Consider the following 18,869-nt stretch of genomic DNA (forward strand, 5'->3'; position numbering starts at 1 on the left):
CTTAACGAAAAGCACCGCTATATTTAGAAAGGATAAGAAAAAGAATGTACTAGATTGAGGTAACACTTACTCTTTATTGTTATCAATCTTAACCCATGGATCCCTATTAAATCAATGACTTGTTAGACGCTGATGAAACATAATGAGAAGTGAAACACTAAAAAGAAAAGACATATAAAACGGGGAAAAGGTGATTGGAAGTTGTTTTCCGATCCTAAACTTCTTAGGTTTTCAAATTAAAATTTGTGAATCTGTTCTAAAAGTTGTTATTTTAGGAGCACGCCAACTGCCAAGTGTGGGGTTAGAAATATGAAGAGAGATGCGAAACGGATTACCTAATTAGAATAAATCTCAAGTTGGGCTTATTTAGGAGCGTGGACTTCTTGCTAGTTGTTTGATAAATGGGATTTTTACCTTCTTATACACTACTTGAAATCTTATTATTATCCCTACTTAAATTTTAATTTAATTATATGATAATATGCACTTTACCAATTATGTACAAATAAGTTTTAAATGAGTATCAATTTATATTTCTCTTTCTCTCTTCGTCTCTCTCTCTCCGTCGCTCTCTCTATCTCTGTCTCTATCTTCGTCTCTCTATTCTTCTTCTCATTTTTTTCCCTAATTTTTCTTCATTTGATGTTATCTATTTTTTTATGTTTTCTTGTTGTATAGAGTTTTAATAGAATTCATCAATGGATTTCAATCGTTTTAACTTAGCAATTTCCTTTCATGTTGCACAATTGGTGTTCAAACTAATACTATCAATCAATAAATTTTTAATGTGTTTGACTCTCTACCATTGACAGCCATTAAAAAGCTTTGAAGCGTTGAAATCAAATTTGGGTTTTCAAAAAATATTATTTGTTTGGAGTGGGTGTTGTTGCAAACAATTGGGTATATTGCTTGGGGTTTATATCTCAGTTTTGAGGGTATTTTGGTGAAGATCAGACTTGATTTTTGCTGAATTTCAGAATAAAACTCGAAAAAGAAGAAGAAGACGACTACGACATGATATACAATATACTTATGAATTTGTAGTAAAGTTGTAGTAAAATTGTAGGTAAATTGTATTTTGTTATAGTTATAAATATTTTTTTATTTGAATATTGTATGAAACAACAACAACAACAACAACAACAACCCAGTATAATCCCACTTAGTGAGGTCTAGGGAGGGTAGTGTGTACGCAGACCTTACTCTTACCCTGGGATAGAGAGGTTGTTTCCAATAGACCCTCGATATCCTTCCCTCCAAGAACTTCATATCTTACTCTTGGGGAGACTCGAACTCACAACCTTGTATGATAGTTGAAAAATAATTGTATGATGATAAAATTTAGATGAACATTACATTGTAGAGTGCAGTATTAGTACAAAGTGCCGAGCCTAACCTCGACGAGGTAGTGACGAGGCTACGGCGGGGCCATGGCTGTGCACGGATCGGATCGAATTTAGTATATTTCGGATTCAAATTTCATTTTTCGAATTCTGAAAAGGGCAATCCGAATCCAATCTAAATTAACATTGGATCGGATCGGATTTTAAACTTTGGATCGGATAATTTTTCGGATTGTCGGATCGAATTGTCACTCAGTGGAGTACTTGTTCGAAGTACATAAATAGATGCTGGCAATCACTTTCCAAATACAAATTGAGCGATCACTTTCTAAATACTTGTTCGAAGTACATACACAGGTTGGTCAACAATGTTCAATTTACACACATAGGAAAGATTATGAAAGAATATATAGGTGTATAAAAAGACCTTAATATCATTTGTTGCATACTTGCAACTTACAACATTTAGGACACCATTGTCCCATTCAGCTTCTTTACTTATTGCACAAAGAGAGGCATGGATCGGAGAGGGGAATGGGCTTGTAACATTTCCACTAGCTATTTAGTTTAGATACCATTCTCATCATCAAGTAAGTCATAGTTGCAGTTCCAAAATGGTTGTGTTATCATTAAAAGAAAAGAATCATAAACTATAACCTTACAGAACTTTGTAAATTATTTGGATGATAAAGCAACTCATCCTAAATCAAGGATTGTCAAATCTGAGTGCTAGTAAATACAGAAAGGAAACAAAATGTATCTATAAAAACTGAAACATACGACAGATTACAGAACCAAAGAGCATTTTCAGAATGCAAACAAAACACAATTCATCTTCAGTTCTCCACACAACTGATACTGGATAGTAAACACCATTCATCTCCAAACAAAACCACAATCTGAAATATTACATAATGCAACAATTGTCTTTTAAAGTTTCAAACCAAACTAAACTGAAGACTCCAAACAAAACACAATCAATTGTCTTTCAAACCATACTGTCATAGCAAAATAAAACAAACCAAACTACTAAATCCCCAACATCTCTTTGACAGATTGCACAAAACAAAAGAGTTCCAAGTTTTAACTTTTGGGAAGCCGCAACAGTCAACACAAACCAGCAACATAACCAGCAACCAGGCCAAATGTAGCTCTCAATCTCAGATTCTCAGTAGGACTGTGAGACAACCAGTTAAAAATCTACAATTTCAAACAATTCAAAGAGTATTTTTAGAGAAAGAAAAAGACAGTTCAAGGCTTCAAGCTATCCAGATTCCAGAAACATACAACAAAACAAGAAGCAAGTGTATAATGAAATACCTAAGCTTGTACAACAAATGGAAAATCACTATATGTCGACAATGCAAGGCTCTCTTCCCGTATTCTTAAATTATAAATAAGATAGTAACACAAGAAATTAGTTTAGAAGTAATCTAAATAAACATACAAATAAAGTATACATTAAACACAAGTAATAAGATAGGCTTATTAGCTTCAAGTTGTTCAAGATTATCTAAATCTTCTTCAATTTTAACCGGAGTTGTTGATTCATTCCGAAGCCAATCTTGGACACACACAAGATCTTGAACCAATCTAGAAGTCAATGAACTCCTAAATGGATCAAGTATGCATCCTCCGGTGCTAAAGGCTGATTCTGAGGCAACACTAGAAATCGAAATGGATAGCACATCAGGTTCCATCTCAGCAAGAGTGGGAAATCTAGGTGAGCTCAACTTCCACCACCCCAGAATGTTAAACTTTCATGTTCTTCCTCAACATCTTCACCCAAATATTTATTTAACTTTGTTTTAGAATCAACTCCGCCACATTTCTTATGCTTCTTTAAATCTAGCATGAATTTTGAGAGCAATGGTGAAGAAGATGGAGAAGATGGACATGAACCAGAACCACCATTTTTCATTGCATACACATTGAACAAAGTATCCATGTATGTTTTCACATCCTCTTGTATTTTCAAACCTACTGTTTCTCCAAACATAGCACCAAGCGCAAATGAAAGAGTATTAAACATGTCGTGGATCAAGCACATATGAGATGCAAATCATTTTGTTCATCTTATGTGGATCGCCCCAATACTTGTCAAATTTCTCTTTCATATTCTTTATCATTTCTCTCAAGAAAGCATCTTCATTTTGCATCAACTCTTTCAAAGAAGAATCAACAACACATATTTCAAGAAAGTGCACATTAGACGTAATATAAAGTGTACCTGATACTTTCCAGGTGAGTTCATAAAAAATTTCCAGAAACTTCACAATACATCTTACACTATCCCAATCACTACTTAAAAGTGGACCTGCAGGTTGTCCATCCTCACAAATGCAGTTAGAAATACATGACATCAAACCATAATTAATATCACAATATTTTGTAAAGGCTTCCTCATAAACTATAGCAACCTTCAACATCCAATATGTGGAGTTCCACCTAGTAGGAACATCCAAGCACAATAATTTTTTAGAAGTTATCCTATCAAGATCACAACATTCTTTAAACTTTTTCCATCTTGCGGGAGATTGTCTTATGTACCTAACAGCTTGTCTTATTCATTCAACAGACATACTCCCTTCTCTCAACCCATCTTGAACAACTAGATTGATGATGTGAGACATACATCTCACATGAACATGCTTACCTTCCATCAAGTTAGTGTTCCATCTAGTAAATTACTTGGATAACTCTCTAACCATCACATTATTAAAATTCGCATTATCAACTGTCACAGTAAATACTTTATCCACTCCCCATTCAAGTAAACACTTAGCAATACCACTAGCTAAATCTTGACCTTTATGACTAGTAATTGGACAAAAATTTAATATCCTTTTATGCAATTTCCAATTCTTGTCAATGTAATGGGCTGTAACACACATATAATTAATTCTTTGAATTGAAGTCCATGTATCAGTAGTAATACATATTCTCTATTTTGATTCTTTAAGAATAGACTTCAAAGCAAGTCTCTCTTCATGGTACATCTCAAGACAATCCCTAGTCATAGTAGTACGAGATGGAATATGAAATAAAGGTTGAAGAGTTCTCACAAAGTCTCTAAATCCATCTTTTTCAACAGAAATAAAGGGAAGTTCATCTTTAATAATCATACGAGCTAAAGCCCTCCTACATGCCTCTATATCAAATTTCCAAGGGATAACTAAAACATCACCTGTTAGAACTTACGGTTGAAAACCTAATGTTGTCTAGATACCTTCTGCCTTGTAAAGATTGATCGGACATTTGGGAATATGCAATAACAAATTGCTTGTGCCGCTATGCTTGGTATTATCTACATATTCTTCTGAACAAAACTTGCATCTCGCTTTTTTCACACCCTCGGCATCAGTGAACTTGTTGAAGTAGCGCCGAGCAATTGATCTTTCTTTAACCATTTTCTTTTCTTCGAACCAGATTCAGATTCATTGTTGTTGGTTGTGGAATCAGTTGAAGCATTACTTTCACCAACGTTTTTAATAATTTGAAGTTCATTCTGCGTCTCTGCCTCATTTTCCATCTACCAAAACAAACAAAAAATCAAAATAAAATCAGAAGTATAAGAATAGAAAATGAAAGAGAGATAAAAAACAGAACATAAAGAAAAATTGATACATACATACAAAAATTGGAAAAAGATAGCATGAAAATTTAAAATAAAGATGTTGTAATATCTCTCTAACTCACACAAAAAAAAACACAAAAAACACACATTATTTAATTTCTGTCATGAAATAAAAGGTGGAAAACATCACATTTGAGATCTAAGAGAGAGGGGAAAAGCAACAATGAAACCAATAATAACTAATAGTTAGAGAGAATGCCAGGCTTACCGTCGTTTAGGGTTTTGCATCGTTTGCTCTTGATTGGAAATCGAACTGTGAAGACTTGAGAGTTAAGACTTCGAGAGGAGTTTTCTACTTCACTGGAATTTGGAGTTCATTGACTTGAGACTTCGAGAGGACTGAATTACTAAAGAATGAAGAGTGAAGACGAGAGGCGGAAGCTTGGTCTTCACTGGACTGAACTGTGAAGAGAGGCGGAAGAGAGAAAATATGTGAGAGTGAGAGAGAACATCGATATAACCTATAGGGTTGTATGATAAATGAATAAGCTTACTTAACCCTAAAATTTTAGGGTAGTATTTATGTATAGGCCCATATAATTTCAGATTTTGGCTCGGATCAGATTAAAATCATGCCAATCCGAATCCAATCCGAAATTTTATAAAACATAATCTGTATCCAATCCGAAATCCGAAATCCAAAATCCGAAATAGAGTGGATTGGATCGGATTTCATATATTCGATCCAAATGCACAGCCCTAGGCGGGGCAGTTACAATATAACCCGCATATAGTATGTAATAAACTGAAAAGGAAGAATGGGACAAAATGAAACAGTAACTTGCAACAAAAATAAATGCGGAACTCGAATATCTTATCAATACCCAGCTATAACCATTACTTATGTGAGATACAAAGCTACAGAATAACTTCACACCAGAAGAAAGATATATAAAATATAAAGTGATGCGGCGCGCATCCCGATCCCACCATATAATCAGTAACAGTATGAACATTTACCCTTATTATTCCATATCAATCCACCCTTATTCCTCTTGTTGCGGCATGCAACTTGATCCCACCGTACCATAGCAATTCACCCTTATTACTCCTTAATATATTACTCTTATTCCTCTTGTTGCGGCGCACAACCCGATTACACCATATAATAATATTTCACCCTTATTCCTCCTCAATATATCACCCTTATTCCACATGTTAAGGTGTGCAACCTGATTCCACCACATCAGTACCAATCACACAATAAAAACAGAAATTTCACAATTTGGCTCAAAACTTCTCATGGTATCTAACCTCAACCAAAACAAATGGAAAGTAGTAAAATGATGAAACTTCACTCGAATTATACCCAATCCAAGGTATACTAACAAACACTGATAGCCAGTTTAAACCAATAATATGAATCAATGAAACCACGTAATATCCAATACATTTAACAACAAAAATAATATCCGACAAGTAGCAACTAATCATGAAAATATCAATAAAACAGGTAGTAGTTAAGGCAGGGAATAATATATTAAAAATGGGAAAGGAACAGTGAAAATAGATAAATTGGTGGCGCATAGGTACTCGTCACTTCACCTATATGCCACACACATAAATTTTCACATAGCAATTAAGTCAGGGTTCCCTAATCCCTCGATTCAAAGTTAGACAAAACACTTACCTCGATCCACAGGTCACTAACTGCTCAATTACCGCTTTTCCTCTAAGTTTCACCTCCGAACCACTCATATCTAGTTATAATTAACTTAATAACATTAATTATCGCTAAAAAAATTAATTCCAATACATAATTATAAGTTTCTCAACATTTCCTCTAAAAAGTCAAAAACCGACCCCGGGCCCGCTTGGTCAAAACTCGAGGTTCGGACCAAAATCCATTCACCTATTAACGCATTCACCCCCGAGCCCAAATATATAATTAGTTCCCGAAATTTGACCCGAAATCGAGGTCTAAATCCCCAAATTTGCAAAATTTCCAATTCTCCCAAAATTCCTAATTTTCTACCCTTAAACAACAAGATTTAGGACTAGGAATTCATTGGGTGATGATGGAAATTGAAGAAAATGAGTTAAAGAACACAAACATATGATTTGGTGTTGAATCACCTCTTCAAAATTGCTCATAGGTTGAGTTCTAATGAAAGAGTTGTGAAATTTTTGAAAAATTCTGTGTTGGTTCTGTTTTAATACACATGCGTCAGACCTTCTTCGCGTTCGCGAAGGGTCTGACGTGATCGCCAAGCTAAGCAGCGACTCTAGTAAACTTCGAGTTCGCAAGATACTCTTCGCGTTCGTGAAGGCTTATTCCCATCAGCCTCCGCGTTCGCGATCCATGTGCCGCGTTAGTGAAGAGTATAATTCCCCTACCCCAGGTCCCAATGCTTCGCGTTCACGGTAGCTTGGTTGCGTTCGCAAAGGGTAATGCCCCCAACGCTTCGCATTCGCGACCAGTCTTTCACGTTCATGTAGAAGAAAGTCCCCCTCAGACAAGTTTACTCTTCGCATTCGCGTGAGAAACTTCGCGAACGCGAAGAAGGAAACCGGCAAGTGCTGAAGCTGCAAAAAACAAGAATTTTCCTAAGTCCGAAACATCCCGAAGCCTATCCGAAACTCACCCGAGCCCTCATAGCTCCAAACCAAACATGCACACAAGTCCAAAAATATCATACGGACTTGTTCGCGTGATCAAATCACCCAAATAACACCTACAACTACGAATTTTGCACCAAATTGCATGAATTTCAAGAAAGTTTTAAAACTTCTATTTTCTCAACCGAAGGTTCGAATCACGTCAAATCAGTTCCGTTTCTTACCAAATTTCACAGATAGGATATAAATATCATAATGGACCTGTACCGAACTCCAGAACCAAAATACGGACCCGATACTAACAAGAACAAACATCACCAAAATTCTTTAAACCATTATAATTTCAGTCTTACAATTTTCATCAAAAATGCATTTCTCGGGCTAGGGACCTCGAAATTCAATTCCGTGCATACGCCCAGGTCCCATATTTTACTACGGACCCACCGAGACCGTCAAAATACGGGTCTGGGTCCATTTACTCAAAATGTTGACCCAAGTCAACTAAAATTAACTTTGTAGGCTAACAATTATTATTTTATCAATTTTTCACATAAAAGCTTTCCAAAAACATGCCCGGACTGTGTACGCAAATCAAGAAGACATAAAATGAGGGTTTTAAGGCCTCGAAACACGGAATCGAGTCCTAAAATATAAGATGACCTTTTGGGTCATCACATTCTCCACCTCTAAAATAATCATTCGTCCTCCAACGGACATAGAAAAGTACCTGAGCTGGTGAAAAGGTGGGGATATCTGCTCCGCATATCGGACTCGGACTCTTAGGTAGCTGCCTCAATAGGCTGACCTCTTCACTGCAATCGATTCGAAGGATAACTCTTCGATCTCAACTGACTAACTTGCCTGTCTAAAATGGCTACCGGTTCCTCCTCGTAGGTCAAATCCTTGTCCAACAGGACAGTGCTAAAGTCTAACACGTGGGATGGATCGACGTGATACTTCCAAAGCATGGACAAATGAAACATTGGATGTACTGCTAATAAACCTGGTGGCAATGCAAGTCTGTAGGCCACCTCTCCCACTCACTCAAGGATCTTAAAAGGCCCGATATACCTAGGGCTTAACTTACCCTTCTTCCCAAATTGCATCACACCCTTCATGGGTGATACCCGAAGAAACACTCTTTCTCTGACCATGAATTTCATATCACGAACCTTACGATTGGCAAAACTCTTCTGCCTGGACTGAGCTGTACGAAGTCTAACCTGAATGATCTTGATCTTATTCAAGGCATCTTGTACCAAATATGTACCCAATAATCGATCCTCCCCCGTCTCAAACCACCCAACCGGCGATCGACACCGTCTACCATATAATGCCTTATAGGGAGCCATCTGGATGCTCCACTGATAATGGTTATTGTATGCAAACTCCGCTAACGGCAAGAACTGATTCGAAAAACCTCCAAAGTAAATAACACACGCGTAGAGCATATCCTCCAAGATTTTAATAGTACGCTCGGACTGTCCGTCCGTCTGAGGATGAAATGTTGTTCTCAACTCGACCCATGTACCCAACTCATGATGTACTGCCCTCCAAAAATGCAAGGCAAACTGTGTACCTCGATTAGAAATGATAGACACAGGCACATCGTGAAGACAAATGATCTCACGGATATAAATCTCTGCTAACCGCTCCGAAGAATAGGAAACTACCACAAGAATGGTCTATCCACAATAACCAAAACTGTATCGAACATCCTCTAAGTCCGTGAGAGTCCAACAACGAAATCCATAGTGATACGTTCCCACTTCCACTTAGGATTCTCTATCTTTTGAAGCAAACCACCAGGTCTCTAATGCTCGTACTTTATTTGCTGACAATTTAGACACCGAGCTACATGTGAAACTATATCCTTCTTCATCATCCTCCACCAATAATGTTGCCACAAATCCTGATTCATCTTAGCGGCGCTCGGATGAATAGAATATCGAGAACTGTAGGCCTCTCTAGAATCAACTCATGAAGCCCATCCACATTAGGCACACAAACACGATCCTGCATCCTCAAAACTCCACCATCTCCAACCATAACATGCTTGGCATCACTGTGCTGCACTGTGCCCTTAAGGACAAACAAATGAGGGTCATCATACTACCGATCTCTGATGCGCTCAAATAAGACAAACAAATGAGGGTCATCATACTACCGATCTCTGATGCGCTCAAATAAGGAAGACCGAGCAACTATGCAATCTAAAACACGACTAGGCTTAGAAACGTCCAACCTCACGATCTGGTTGGCCAAGGCTTGAACATCTAATGCAAGCGGTCTCTCATTGACTAGAATGTACACAAGACTGCTCATACTAGCTGACTTCCTACTCAAAGCATCGACCACCACATTGTCCTTACCGGAATGATACAAGATGGTGATATCATAGTCTTTCAATAGCTCCAACCACCTTCTCTGCCTCAAATTGAGCTCCTTCTACTTGAACAAATACTGCAAACTCTTACGATCCCTAAATACCTCACACGACATGCCATATAGATAGTGCCTCCCAAATCTTCAGAGCGTGAATAATGGTTTCCAACTCTAGGTCATGAACTGAATAATTCTTCTTATGAACCTTTAGCTGCCGTGAAGTATATGCAATAACCTTGCCACCTTGCATCAATACCGCACCAAGTCCAATATGAGATGCATCATAATATACTGTATAAGGCCCTGAACCTGTGGGCAACACCAACATCGGTTCCATGGTCAAAGCTGTCTTGAGCTTCTGAAAGCTCGCCTCACACTCGTCTGACCATCTAAATAGGGTACCCTTCAGAGTTAACCTAGTCAACGGGGCTGCTATAGATGAAAAACCTTCCACAAACCGACGATAATAACCCGCCAAACCCAAGAAACTACGGATCTTTGTGGCTAAAGTAGGTCTAAGACAATTCTGAACGGCCTCAATCTTCTTAGGATTCACCTGAATACCCTTTGCTAATACAACGTGACCCAAGAAAGTAACTGAACTAAACCAAAACTCACATTTCGAAAACTTAGCATATAACTGGTTGACTCTCAGAGTCTGAAGTACGATCCGAAGATGCTGCTTATTCTCTTCTCGATGTCATGACCCAAACTGATGGGCTGCGATGAGCATCTGGTACCTTACTCGACTGAGTACCAACATAACGTATATTTTTTATTACATCATCATATACACGTGACATACGGGCCTAATAGGCCAACATAATCATTTATAAACTCAAAACATAGGCCGACAAGGCCGTACAATTTTTCACATATACGACATATGTCTACAAGCCTCTAAGAGTACATAAATGTCATAAAGGTAGGGATAAAGTCCCGCCATACCAAAATAATACACGTCTAAATCATACTAACCAAACAAGCAACTCCGAAGCAAATAGAGCGCACCAACATCTTCCGCTAAGCTGATAGCCTACTTGGAGGGCTCTCGACATATCTATCGAGACTTGCAGGCATGCAACGCAGTGTCCCCAGGAAAAAGGAACGTTAGTACGAATAATGTACCGAGTATGTAAGGCATATACATAAGTACATAAGAGACATGGAAGAAATATAGAGTACATGACTCAACCTATAAGTCTGAATAACTTTGTAAATCATAAATTAATTTTAGCGTCATGCATATGCGTATGAATGTCATGTCGTGCATAGGTACATGTTTCATAACATCATCAGTCTCTGAGGGTATCCCATCATATCATATCGGCCACTGTGGGCAAAATCATCATCGTATACTAGCTGATCAAGTGGTGGTGCGTATATAATGTCATAACCTTTCTCATATCCCATATACATATATATATATATATATACGAGTATATAACGCCGTTTGAATTATCGTCTCGGCCACTGTGGGCAACATCATCAACATATACCAGCTGATCAGGTGGCGGTGCGTATATAACGCCGTAACCTTTTCCCATATCCCATATACATATATTTACATGTATACGCATATATAACGCCATCTGGTCATGTGTCAATGCACATGTATAAATGAGTGAAATGCATGAAAAATACATAATAATCTCGATATTCCTTTCGGATAAACTTTTCCAACTACGTATTATTCTGAGACTCATGAACAGAAGATAATAATAATTCTCATGGGGAATCAAGAATATAGACACCCCTACTATTTCTATGAATAGAGTAATTTATAAAAACTGTGTATTTGCTCATTTCTTCAGTATAATTTGGACCATGCCAAAAGAAAGAAGGGATAGCCTTAACATACCTGAAGTAGGGAAAATTCGTGTGATATTCTTGAGAAGGATTACATCGTATTCCTTTAGAACTACAACAACTTTCGTTGCTAAGGAGCTATAAATTTTCATAAAAAATTTGTTGAAATCTTACTGGATTGAGTAATATAACACTTTTGTTGAAAGCTTACTGGATTGAAAGCTTTCGTTGAAAGGAGCTACAAATTTTTGATAGCTTACTGGATTGAAAGCTTTTGTTGAAATCTTACTAGATCATTTTTTTAAGATGTAAGAAATGATATTTAAAAAGAACATCCTTTTTCTAGAGATAATATTATAAGGAGGGTAAGGAATCTTGGCTGAATTTTTGTTAGAACCAACGTTACTGGGTGCTTTCTTTAAGAGATTTTGAAGATAACTTTGAATTTGAAAAGATATCTTTAGGTATTAGGTGCCCCCACATGTCTAGCTTGGTGTCACACTTATTTCTCAAAGTGTGACACCTTGAAACCTTGAGCACTTAATCATTAATTGCAATTGGATGATTGCCACGTTGGGTGAGGGATAAAATCTTATCCCACTCTTTAATTAATTATTCAATAATTAATCAATTACCCACTTAATTAAGAATTATCTCAACTACTTAAAATACTATTTATTTTTAATATACTTTATACACCTTACTATCATGGTCATGCAGTACCTTGTATGATACTAATCCATAAATATCGGGTATTTAACGCTCGGCCCGTATTTTATCCCAATATGCCAAACTTAGACGAAAAATTCATTTTCTTTGACTTGCTTCCCCTCTCACCATCACGAATTTACTCATCATTTGTTTAAAAATAACATAATCCTTATAATCTTCAAATAATCTTTTTTCCTTGGACTAATGTCAATTACCTTACGACAAATTCAACGTACAATACTACAGGGTGCAACATCGTCATAATTTGATACTGCAAAGCGTAGCATCATTGTAGTATAATACTGTGGGACGTAATATCGACGTAATATTGCGGAGCGTAACATCATTCCCAATTTTGGAACATTCGTCCTCGAATGTTGACTGATGCTCTTATCATTCTCATAACCCATAGGTCTTGCGAATACTTTAGTACTTGTCTTTCCATCTAGGAAACTGTTCTGTGAATGAATCCCAAAGTCCAGGGCATTTCCCCCTTTAAGCCTCTTTCTCACACCACGACTTGTGGCCAAAATCCTTCTAATCTCGTAACTGTTGCTACATTCTATCATGCAGCCTTTACGACTCTAACTTTGTATGTGCGCCTGATTCTTTTCTTCTCTTGCAGCTTTTAGCCAATCTCTAGGCTTCACTTTGTGAACATATACAAAGTTATGTCAAGTTGTTCCTCTGGGCGTCATTAGCTTTACTACATCTAAGTAGGCCATATTATACCAAAATTCTTACTTCGATTTATCGCTACCGAGGTTTACTACCGAACTCCAGGTTACTCTCATTGCTTATCCTATATGCATAAAGCTAAATCCTTTTACGCTTCTTCATTACTATTAATCTTAACACTGATGGCCCAATCTCATCTCGTATTTTGCAATTTTTTTACCCATCCATTGTTGATTCACCTCAATGTTGATCTACAATCATTCATTGATAACTTGAAATTTCTTACGTAATATATTGCTACTAGGCTTATATTACTTGCATCATGGAATATTTGAAGTGATTTTTCTGACCCACCTGGGTGATACGATATTATACTTCTATAATCGTATTTCATAGCATCCCAATGTGATTCACCTTACGTGGGTAAATTAATCCTGTGCAATTCATGAATCCCTTCTTCTAATCATTACTCGATCGAAGGCCCAAACGTCATCCTTTATCTACCACAATTACATCCCTATTCTACTATTAGGGCAACATTTCATCTCTTTTCAAATGTTACTTATGATGAGTAACTCCTTTAAGTTCATTCAGGCTATATTGAGCTTTCTATAACTTTGAGAAATCAACATATCTCTTGTTTCATGGGCTTAATCCCGAGAACTTATCCGTTTCTCGTCACCATCTCATTCGCCCTTTCTTGTCCTTATTCCTGTCTTCCTAAAACCTTGTTGCTTTACCATACTTCAGCTTGTGTCCTACATATATCTATTTATACTACTCGCAACCTTCCTTCAACTCGCTTGAATCATAAATTTCCTTATGTTTTTTTCTAGAACATTGAGACATCACATCGTCTCTAACTCTTATTTCACTCTCTAATTAGACCTTTCGGTACTTAGAAACCATAGGCTGGAAGGTATGCCACTAACGACGCTACTATCATTCCTGGATACTGAATCCCCGCGCTTCTAGCCCCTTTTTCGTTGTATGGACTATTCATAACCTTCTATATTTGAGTATCTTGTATGTTGTTCACCTTTTCCTTACTTACCTTAAAATATTTCTTCACATTCTTCTATCTCTTTCATAACCTCCCTTCCACATAGGCATAATTTATCTCCACAACCTGAAGCTCTATTAAAATACTTGCACCTTTGATGCATACACAATCCGGTGGGAGCTTCGTACTGACTTCTTATGAGGCTGGTACTCTTCAGTTGGCTTCATCATAGAGCTATTATAAAATATGGTTACTGTACTATCTTTCTTATACCTCTGCTACTTAAGATTGATCCTGAGGTCTATAATTCTCTTGGTTCCTCCTGTTTTGCTTAGTCGATGTAACTCTTTAATCCCCTCTTCTTTCTGATCAGCCTCTATGTAGGCCTAAGATATCTTCCGATCTGCGGCTCCTGGTATTAGTTATTACTTTAGCCTTTCATAGGTGCCGAGGGATATTTATGATAAAATCCTGTAACAATTTAATCCTTCATCTATGACCTGGGCTCAATTCTTCCTTTTAACGTATGCCAGAATCTTCCATGGTTGTATACGATGCAGCTATAAAACTCCAAACTCTTAAGTGCATTCATAACGTCACCAACTCGGGTTCATTGATCGAATAATTTCTTTCGTTCCTTCTTAGCTTTCTTCAATGTAAGCTATTATCTTTCCTGGTCTTTCTGTCCCCTTGTTGCGTGCATACTTAGCTTATCTTAGTTCCCATGCATGCAAGAGTTTTCGTGCAATTCATATGACCTTCTAATATTACTTTTAATTTTTCTTCCCGTTCATTATCCACTGTAGGGGCCACTTTCCTTTGGAGTGCTTACAATGTTGTTGCGATATTGTTATTACACGACCATTTCCTCTTTAGGTCGTTGTGCTTAGGTTGAAGCCTTCTTTCTTATCTCCTCAGCTAGTCTTTCATTGTAGTACTTAGAGAGAACCCTTGACTCTAGTAAAGCTGTGAGCTTATTACGGACCATTTTGATGTCTTTACTTGCCTATAGTCATCTGTAGTTGCTTACTTCCATGTCCTTGTGCGTGTATGATTGCTTCTGAACTGATATTTTGATTGCCTTCCTAGTGGCACTTTTTTTTATCCTCATAACACTCATACAGTACCTTTAACTACCCTGACTCTTGTTTGAATATATCTCAAGTATTATAATGATATTCTTTGAGACTGAATTCTTCATGTTGGGTTCTACTATTTTTATCTTACACGATCTGATGACTCGTCTGTAACCTCATATTTAGCGATAACTGGGATCTTCCTGACCACTAACTACTCGTTGGCCCATTCTCATATCAATATTTCTTATAATCTTTCTTGGGGTTATTTCATTGGTCTTAACTTATGTCGTGCATTGGATCCTTAATTATCAATAACATCTTGGGCGGGAACCCTTAGTTCTTCTCCTTGACGTGCATTTGCATAACGTTCTGGAATCGTAGCATATCTATAGCATTTGGATAAGTGCAATCTCATCCCTTTCTCATTTTTGTCGCATTCTTCTTTTTATCATTCCATATTCCCCCCTTTAGGGGAGTACTTAAGAGTTGGGGCTACAATGACCTACCTATAGATATTTTAACTCTTCATCTTTGGCATCATTTCACATCATCGATGGCTGTTACTCACCTTGCGGTAATCCTTATGTACCAAGGATGACAAATTCCCTTACTCGCGAGGGTGGCACTAATGTAACTTGTACATACAGTCCCTTAAGCTTTTGCTAATATTGATTGCTTTAGGGAAGCATCTTTCTGAATAACCATTCTTTGAATTTCTCATGAATCTTCTTCTGTTGTCCGTCCTATTATTGCTGGAACACGATCTAAAATTCTCACGATGCTAACTATTATCAAATCACTCAGTCCCTAATTCATATTTAGCTTATCTTGTTCACCACTCCATATTAATTTCTATTACTCAGGGGTCTAACTTTTCCTCTTGGTAATCGCACTAGAGTTGGAAACTTATTTCTCGAAATGAGGATATGGCTTTATGGCCTATATTATTTTGTTGACTTAAGGCCCATCACCTTTCGTCTCTTTCTTTATTTGACTATAAGTTCTGTAAAACTCTACCGTTATCATCCATGTATCACACCTTATTCATAATGCTTCTTTATCTCTCTTCTCATTACTCTGCTATTATTTCTGCATATCCCTTTTCTTGTGAAAACTTCAATACGACATTCTTTCGCTTTTAGATTCCCTTTGCTCCATCCAATGGCTCTTCAAGTTGCTTAACGTTCTTGCTTTACTAGGGACGCTAGCCACACTAAGGTAATATTTATTCCTTCAAGGCTTATAGTGCATGTCTTTGTAGTACTCATATCTGGCTGCACTATTTTAGAGTGCACCATCTAGGTGTCTCATAAAGAGATCTATTAGCACATTTGCAATATCCTTCAGAAATGTCAACTGACGCAATCAATTCATCTATCATATCTTCTTATACTACTTTTGTTAACCCCTATAGGGCATATCTGAAAGGGGTGCGAACAATTATATATACCTCTGTTACTATTGAATATAACTCAAAAAGCTTATGTTCCTCTGCCTCAATTAAAACGTTGTTAACCTTCATTAACTGGGTACCTCGTACCCTTTTTCACCTTGCTCCTTTTACTTGCTGAAACTTGTACTTATCTTCTTAATCTCTCATTGTCCTTTACCATAAAGATGGATAGGCATTCCTGCCTTAAGGATTCTTATCAGGAAGCTTACACATTTCAGTACACCCATGATCTGCTAAAGACCTCATATTTACTTATCGTAGGCATCATACAAAAATCAAATTCCTCTGTCTCAGCTCGTCCACAACTCTCTCTCTTTCCAACCTTCCTTCCGGATATAGGTATCGTCTTATTACGAATAAAAAAAAATTTAAAATTTGAATTCTTATAAGTGAGCTCTATCACACGATCTAGAATAAGAAGAAAGAGCGACAATCCTAAATGCCCTGTAGCCTCCTACTTATAAGTGTGGTGCATGGCACACCCATAAACAAGATTCTACTAGACAGGGCTTGTAGACTCCATAGGATAAAACTGCTCAAATACCACTTTTGTCATGACCCAAACCGATGGGCCGCGACAGGCATCCGATACCTTACTCGACAGAGTACCAATATTACGTATCTTTCTTATTACATCATCATATACGCGTGATATACGGGCCTAATAGGCCAACATAATCATTTATAAACCCAAAACATAGGCCGACAAGGCCATACAATTTTTCACGTATACGACATATGTCTACAAGCCTCTAAGAGTACATAAATGTCATAAAGGTCGGGATAAAGTCCTGCCATACCAAAATTATACACGTCTAAATCATACTAACCAAACAAGCAACTCTGAAGCAAATGGAGCGCACCAACATCTTCCGCTGAGCTAATAGCCTACTTGGAGGGCTCTCGACCTGTCTATCGGGACCTGCGGGCATGCAACGCAGCGTCCCTAGGCAAAAGGGACGTCAGTACGAATAATGTACCGAGTATGTAAGGCACATAAATAAGTACATAAGAGACATGGAAGAAATATAGAGTACATGACTCAACCTATAAGTCTGAATAACTTTGTAAATCATAAATTATTTTTAGCGTCATGCATATGCGTATGAATGTCATGTCGTGCATAGGTACATGCTTCATAACATCACCAGCCTCTGAGGGTATCCCATCATATCATATTGGCCACTGTGGGCAAAATCATCATCGTATACCAGCTGATCAGGTGGTGGTGCGTATATAACGCCATAACCTTTTCCATATCCCATATACATATATATATACATACATATATACGCATATATAATGCCGTTTGAATCATATTTCAGCCACTGTGGGCAATATCATCAACATATACCAGCTGATCAGGTGGCGGTGCGTAGATAACGCTGTAACCTTTTCCCATACCCCATATACATATATTTATATATATACGCGTATATAACGCCATCTGGTCATGAGTCAATGCACATGTATAAATGAGTGAAATGCATGAAAATACATAATAATCTTGATATTCCTTTCGGATAAACTTTTCCAATTGCTTATTATTCTAAGACCCATGAACAGAAGATAATAATAACTCTCATGGGGAATCAAGAATATAGACACCCCTACTATTTCTATGAATAGAGTAATTTATAGAAACTGTGTATTTGCTCATTTCTTCAGTATAATTTTGACCATGCCAAAAGAAAGAAGGGATAACCTTAACATACCTGAAGTAGGGGAAAATTCGTGTGATATTCTTGAGAAGGATTACACCGTATTTTTTTAGAACCACAAAAACTTTCATTGCTAAGGAGCTATAAATTTTCGTAAGAAATTTGTTGAAATCTTACTGGATTGAGTAATATAACACTTTTGTTGAAAAGAACATCCTTTGTTTAGAGATAATATTATAAGGTGGGTAAGGAATCTTGGCTGAATTTTTGTTAGAACCAACGTTACTGGGTGCTTTCTTTAAGAGATTTTGAAGATAACTTTGAATTTGAAAAGATATCTTTAGTTATTAGGTGCCCCACATGTCTAGCTTGGTGTCACACTACTTTCTCAAAGTGTGAAACCTTGCAACCTTGAGCACTTAATCATTAATTGCAATTGGACGATTGCCACGTTGGGTGAGGGGTAAAATCTTATCCCACTCTTTAATTAATTATCCAATAATTAATCAATTACCCACATAATTAAGAATTATCTCAACTACTTAAAATAC

Source organism: Nicotiana tabacum, chromosome 3 (genome assembly GCF_000715075.1).
Source record: "Nicotiana tabacum cultivar K326 chromosome 3, ASM71507v2, whole genome shotgun sequence".
NCBI classification, from domain to species: domain Eukaryota; kingdom Viridiplantae; phylum Streptophyta; class Magnoliopsida; order Solanales; family Solanaceae; genus Nicotiana; species Nicotiana tabacum.